Genomic DNA, 5,703 nt, shown 5'->3' on the forward strand with positions numbered 1-5,703 from the left:
ACAACAAATATAATCTCCAAAGTGCCTTTTTTATGGAATAAATTAAAAATTAAGAATAAGGAGTCTACTTGCTGCAAATGACTTCTGATCTCTCCCCTTATTTTCCAAAAGAAATTCAGAGAAAGACTGATGATTACTTGTAAAGGACATGATTTGTAATAAAGGTGAACTTTAAGTAGGAGAGAGGTGGGGGTAGGGAATGAAGAACAACCAAATGGAAATACCCACAGAGAGGCAGGCCAGGGAGTGCTTGGGGACCTTTCTGGCTTGCTGGCTAGTACTCTTTGAAGTGTATATGCTGCATTGTTGCCTGGGTGCCTGGAGCTCAGTTCGAATGCCAAATCCATTCTTTCTCTCTCTCTGATAACGCAGGAGACCTATTGCAGAGACAGGCACAGGCAAAAATCATTGCAGCTCTCATATTTGTGGACTAGGATGTATATTAGCAATTATGCACATCCTACAGATAAATAGGTATACAATCTAAGAACCTGGATACAATTAAATTTTCGAGTTTTAGGGTCAATAAATTTGAAAACAAATTACATAAGGAAATAATGATCACTTTATTTCTGTTGTACAGTAAGTAGATTTTCTTTATACTGTAAAGCATAGTTTCTTAGCCTATACTTCAGGATCAAGAATATCAAGTCAAGAATCTCAGGTGGCAGCCTACCTGGTGAGTGCTTTGGAAGGGGTCTGCAGCATCCTGGGACAGCCCTGAGAGTGCCAGGAAGTTACAAGAGTGAAGGGTGCCGTGGATGGAGTTATCTCTTTCCATTAACAACTGCTTAAGTAGCCACCTAGAGAAAGCTTTTACGGAAAAATTCAGGTCAACCTATCCCAGGTCAACTTCTATGCCTTGAAGAATAAGAATACAGCATTCCCATTCAGCACATAATACAATGCTCTTCACACAGAAATAAATCAATAAATGCTGTTGACTGGTGACTGACTTTACTTAATGTCTACCCTTTATGTGCCTCAAACTGCTTTGATGGTATTCATTCAGGGTTTTTTTTTGAGCAACCTACCATAAAGTGCAAAATCTCTCACCCTCCCCCATAATTAAGCAAATGAGGCAGAATCAGGAGACTAAGTTATTTCCAGGCTGCCCTTGTCACTGACATTTGCCAAGTCACATCACTATGTATTTGAGCCAAGAAACTTTGAAAGTCAAGATTTCTCCCAGTCCTCAGATAAAACCCTGGGAGCTGATAGCAGTATTATTACTGCAAGAAGGCAACAATGTCCCTCTGCAATGTTATTGTAATACCGCCATTGTTATCATCAAATTCAACATGGACTGTAGTTAGTACTTCACATACATGGTCTCATTTAATCCTTACACTAAGATGTGAAGTAGGTGCTATTATTATTCTTACTTCATAGACTAGACTGGCAGAGAGAAGTCAAGGAACTTGCCCAAGGGAGGTCTAGGGAACAGAACACACACCTTTCTGAGTTCTGATCAATTACCAGAGCCGCCTTTTTTTTTTCCTACCCTTTTAAGTATAATACATTTTTAGATCCTGCTTGGGAAGGCTTACCTGGCACAGATGATGTGTGAAAAACTGCCCCATCAGCAAGTCAGCAAGCTTATTACCTTGTTAATTAGGGTCACTGCTCACTAATAATTTAGCCAATAACATAGTATTTTTTAACAAGGCATTTACTACATTTATTATTTCTTTTGGCTAGAGCTATTATAAATACAGTGAAATATATCAATTTATGAAGCTTTTATTTCATACAAATGCATTTGCCATGGTATCAAATTTATTTCATCTCCATAATTCTATGATACAAGTTTTCCCTGCCCCAAGTAGCTTTCTCTGTAACAATATCTATCTTGCAAGAGTGTTTTAAGAGTTAAAGAAGATAATAGATAGGAAATTAAGTGAACAACATATAGGAATTTAACAATGGCATTGAGATAATCGGATAGTCATCTGGAGAAAAAGTCAGTTAAATTTTATTCCTATCTCACTTAAACTTACATAAATTTCAAATGATTTAAATATGTAATTATGTGTGTATCATTATATTATTTTTACATATATATGTAAAAATAAATATATATAAATATATATTTAATTATATATAATTATTTAATTATATATATTATACACACACACACACACACACACACTATGGTGTTTTATATATATATAAAACACCATAGTATACTAGAACAAAACATGGGTACAATCTTGAGTGAGGATGGCCTTTGTGAGCATAATCTAAACACCATAACAGAAAGGGAAGATTGATAACTATTGAGTACAGTAAATTAAATTAAATTACCTGGGAAACAAAACATCATTAAAAAAGTTAGAAGAAAATCTGGGGAAAAGATCTACAAAGAAGGTACTTTCTTATCATTTGAAAGTCATATGATCAGTAAGACAAAGACCAGTAACCCAAAATAAAAATGAGCAAATTATATGAACAGATAATTCACAGGAAAGGAAATGCAGATTGCTCCTAACATGTTCAACCTTGTTCTTAAAGAGAAAATTGCAAATTAAAGCTATAAAAGGGAATTGCAAATAAGCAGTATAATGAGTTAGTACTTTTGCCATGCTACAATTATTAGTTTACCAGTTGTTCATATTGTGCTATGTATGTTTGGCAGATGAGCTGTATAGACATAAAATATGATTTATAGAGATACATAGAAATATATATGATACAGGGTCCTATAAATAATATGCTTAAAAACAAGTGATTGACACTATTTAGAAGTAACATACACCTCATGCAAACTCAAACTTTAGAATCTTATCAAAGAGAAATCCAAAGGCTGACTCTGTACAGAAATTGTAGTATCAAATCTTCCACTAAAAATTTCCCTAAAAATCTGCAGAGATGCCTTATATTTTCTGCAGGTTTATGAGGAGCCAGGAAACTAGAAATACTTTGAAGTCACTTTGTCCTCTTTATAAAGTCATCCTACTTTATCTGTTTTAAGCAGTTGGTTCAGATTGGTTCAGAAACACCAGAAGCAACAAATTCAACATGAATTCCATTCCCTATCCCCAACACACACACAAAATTGTGTTTGTTTTGAAGGTGTGTTTTTTTGGAGGCATCTTGCTGGTTCTCCTCATCTGTCTGTTTTCTGAGGGCCCATAAGGGACCAAATGCAGTATTGGTGAGAAGCAGCAGGTCATTGGACAGCCCTGCCTCTAACCCTGTTTTTCATCTCATTTTTTCTCAGACTCCAACTCTTCTGCATTGTTCACGCTTGAGGGTGGTGTCATTGTGGAGTAAGGGACCTGCAGTTGCCAATGAAGGACCTAGACTGGAGATGCTGGAGGCTCTGGCGGCAAATTGGAAGCTAGTGCTGTCATCTGTATCAAAGTCTCTAGACACTGCCCCCACTCCTGTTTACATGGTCACAAATACTTCTCTAACTCATCCTGTCCTCTGTCCTCTCCCCTCCTGCTAGTCCATGGGATCCTGTCTAGGGAACAAAAGCTTTGCTCTTATCCCATAGTCTCCCAAATTTCTTATGTATGCATCTGAATGTTTATTGTTTTCCAAGACTGAGGCTTTTGAATATCAATTACCAGAAATCCACTTTGCTGTATTGTCCCTCACTTGAGGCAATGTACTCCAACAGTCTGATGGGCAACAGGATAAGGGGAAGCGTATCTGTTAACATTTCTGTTAGTATTAGGCATTTCTTCATGCCACAAGGCCCTGATTTTCTTGTCCCATTCTCTTCACTTGCTTCCCTTCTAGACTCTAGTAAGAAAAACACCATCTGCCAAAGAGATTCATAAATGATCTTACTTTCAAGATTATTATTTACTAGAGGATCATGGAACAGCAGGAGCTTTATTTAAGTTTTCGCTAAGCCTTCTGTGTGTGTCATCCATCTCTTCTCCCTGGTCATTCCTCATCTCAAAGCTCATAGCTTGGCCTTTGAAGACAAATAATGCTGGCACTAAATCCTGACTTTGAAAGAGAAATAAGACTTCTTAACTTTCAACATCTGTAAAATGGGGATAACCATACTTATTTGGCAGATTTATGATTAAGAACCAATAAATTATATTGCTTAGCATGGCATAGGCAATCAGTACCTTCTCACTTCTGCTTTCTTGACTTCCTTATTCTCTTTCCAAATGTGTATTTATTATTTAAGTATTATAATTAATAATAACAAAGGAAATAAAAATAAAATCAAAGATAATACCCCACAGTCTCATAATCATTTTATTATTTTCATTTTCAAGTTTCATTTCTGTCTACCCCTGAAGGATATCTGTAGTTGTTAGTAGAAAATGTACACTCTTTGAATAAACTGTCATATTAAAACAATTCAATATTCTTTCAGAGTGGATAAAAGAATATTCTCATTTTTCATCTCTGAGTTTTGAGACCTGAGGATTTGGGGTGGGAGATATTAAGTTGAAGTGAGCAGAGGGAGAAAAGGGAAAAAGGTGAGATGAGGTGATGGGGATAAATAAGGAAGAGAATTGTGAGGATAAAGACATGAGGGTATGGGTTTTCTTGCAAAATAGAACTGATGAAGCATCTTCTCCAAGATAACTTTCTCCTTTTCTTACCCTCTGTGGTAAGATATGATTTCTTTTCAGATTATGATTATGGATTAATTTATGACTTTCGTTAATTGTCTGAGCAATGCAGGGTTAATGTCCTGGTAAGGACAAATTCTCTTTTACTTTATGAGAGCAATCACTTAACGAAAATTAGGCTATTACTTTTTATCTCCCTCTCCTTGGCAAAGCCTGATACCATGGGACACTTCTGCAAATTTTCCTCCCCTTGTGCTATGTTAGGGAATAGATATCTATTTGGCTTTGACACTTTGAATATTTCCTGATAGTTGATAACAGAACTGAGCTCTAGAAATGTCATCTGATAAATCAGGATGGAGCAGTATATCTTCTCAGGGCTGTGAAGGTTCTTTGTTGAGTGAATGTTGATTCTAGGAGAACCTACCAGTAGAAAGGATTATAGTACCTGAAGAGACCCAACAGGTATGGCGTTCCTTCTGTTTCCCAAAACATTGAATTAGGGCCAGGAGGAACATAGTATTGCCAAAAAATATAGTTTGGAGCCATAGATGGGTCTGGGGTTGGCTCTTGGCTCTTCTGAGTTCTAGCTGTGTGAGTTAGAATAAATATTTAATTACTCTTAACCTCAGTTTCCCAATCTGTAGAATGGGGAGAAACATACCTACATTGTCAGATTCTGTCACTAGTGATTGAGTAATTTTACAAATACTCACTGAATTCTAGTCCACATCATTTTATTCCATATAATTTTACTAGTTTTTCATAGGTTGTCTTAGTTGGGCTTGTCAAAAGCAGATCCTGAGGCAAGGATTTGCATGAGGGAGTTTTACAAAGAAATGCTTCCAAAAGAAACCTATAACAGAATGGTAGAAATGACAAAGGGAAAGGGACCAAGCAAGGTTCAGTTTTAGGCCAAATCTTGCAGAGGGTAGTTTCAGCCTGATTCCGTAGGGGAACCTGGAGTATAAGTCATAACCCAGTATTTTTTCCAATTTATGGTAAAAGGAGCTGGGCTTCCATACTCCAGGACTAATCAGTCAGTGGGTAAAAAAGTCCTACAATTGGAAGGTGAATATATACTCCAGATGCTTCCTGATCTTTGTCTATAAAGGCATAATGGCTCCATTCACTTAAAGTTAGTTCTCTAAAG

The sequence above is a fragment of the Mustela erminea genome, chromosome 5 (assembly GCF_009829155.1).
Source record: "Mustela erminea isolate mMusErm1 chromosome 5, mMusErm1.Pri, whole genome shotgun sequence".
Classification (NCBI taxonomy): Eukaryota; Metazoa; Chordata; class Mammalia; order Carnivora; family Mustelidae; genus Mustela; species Mustela erminea.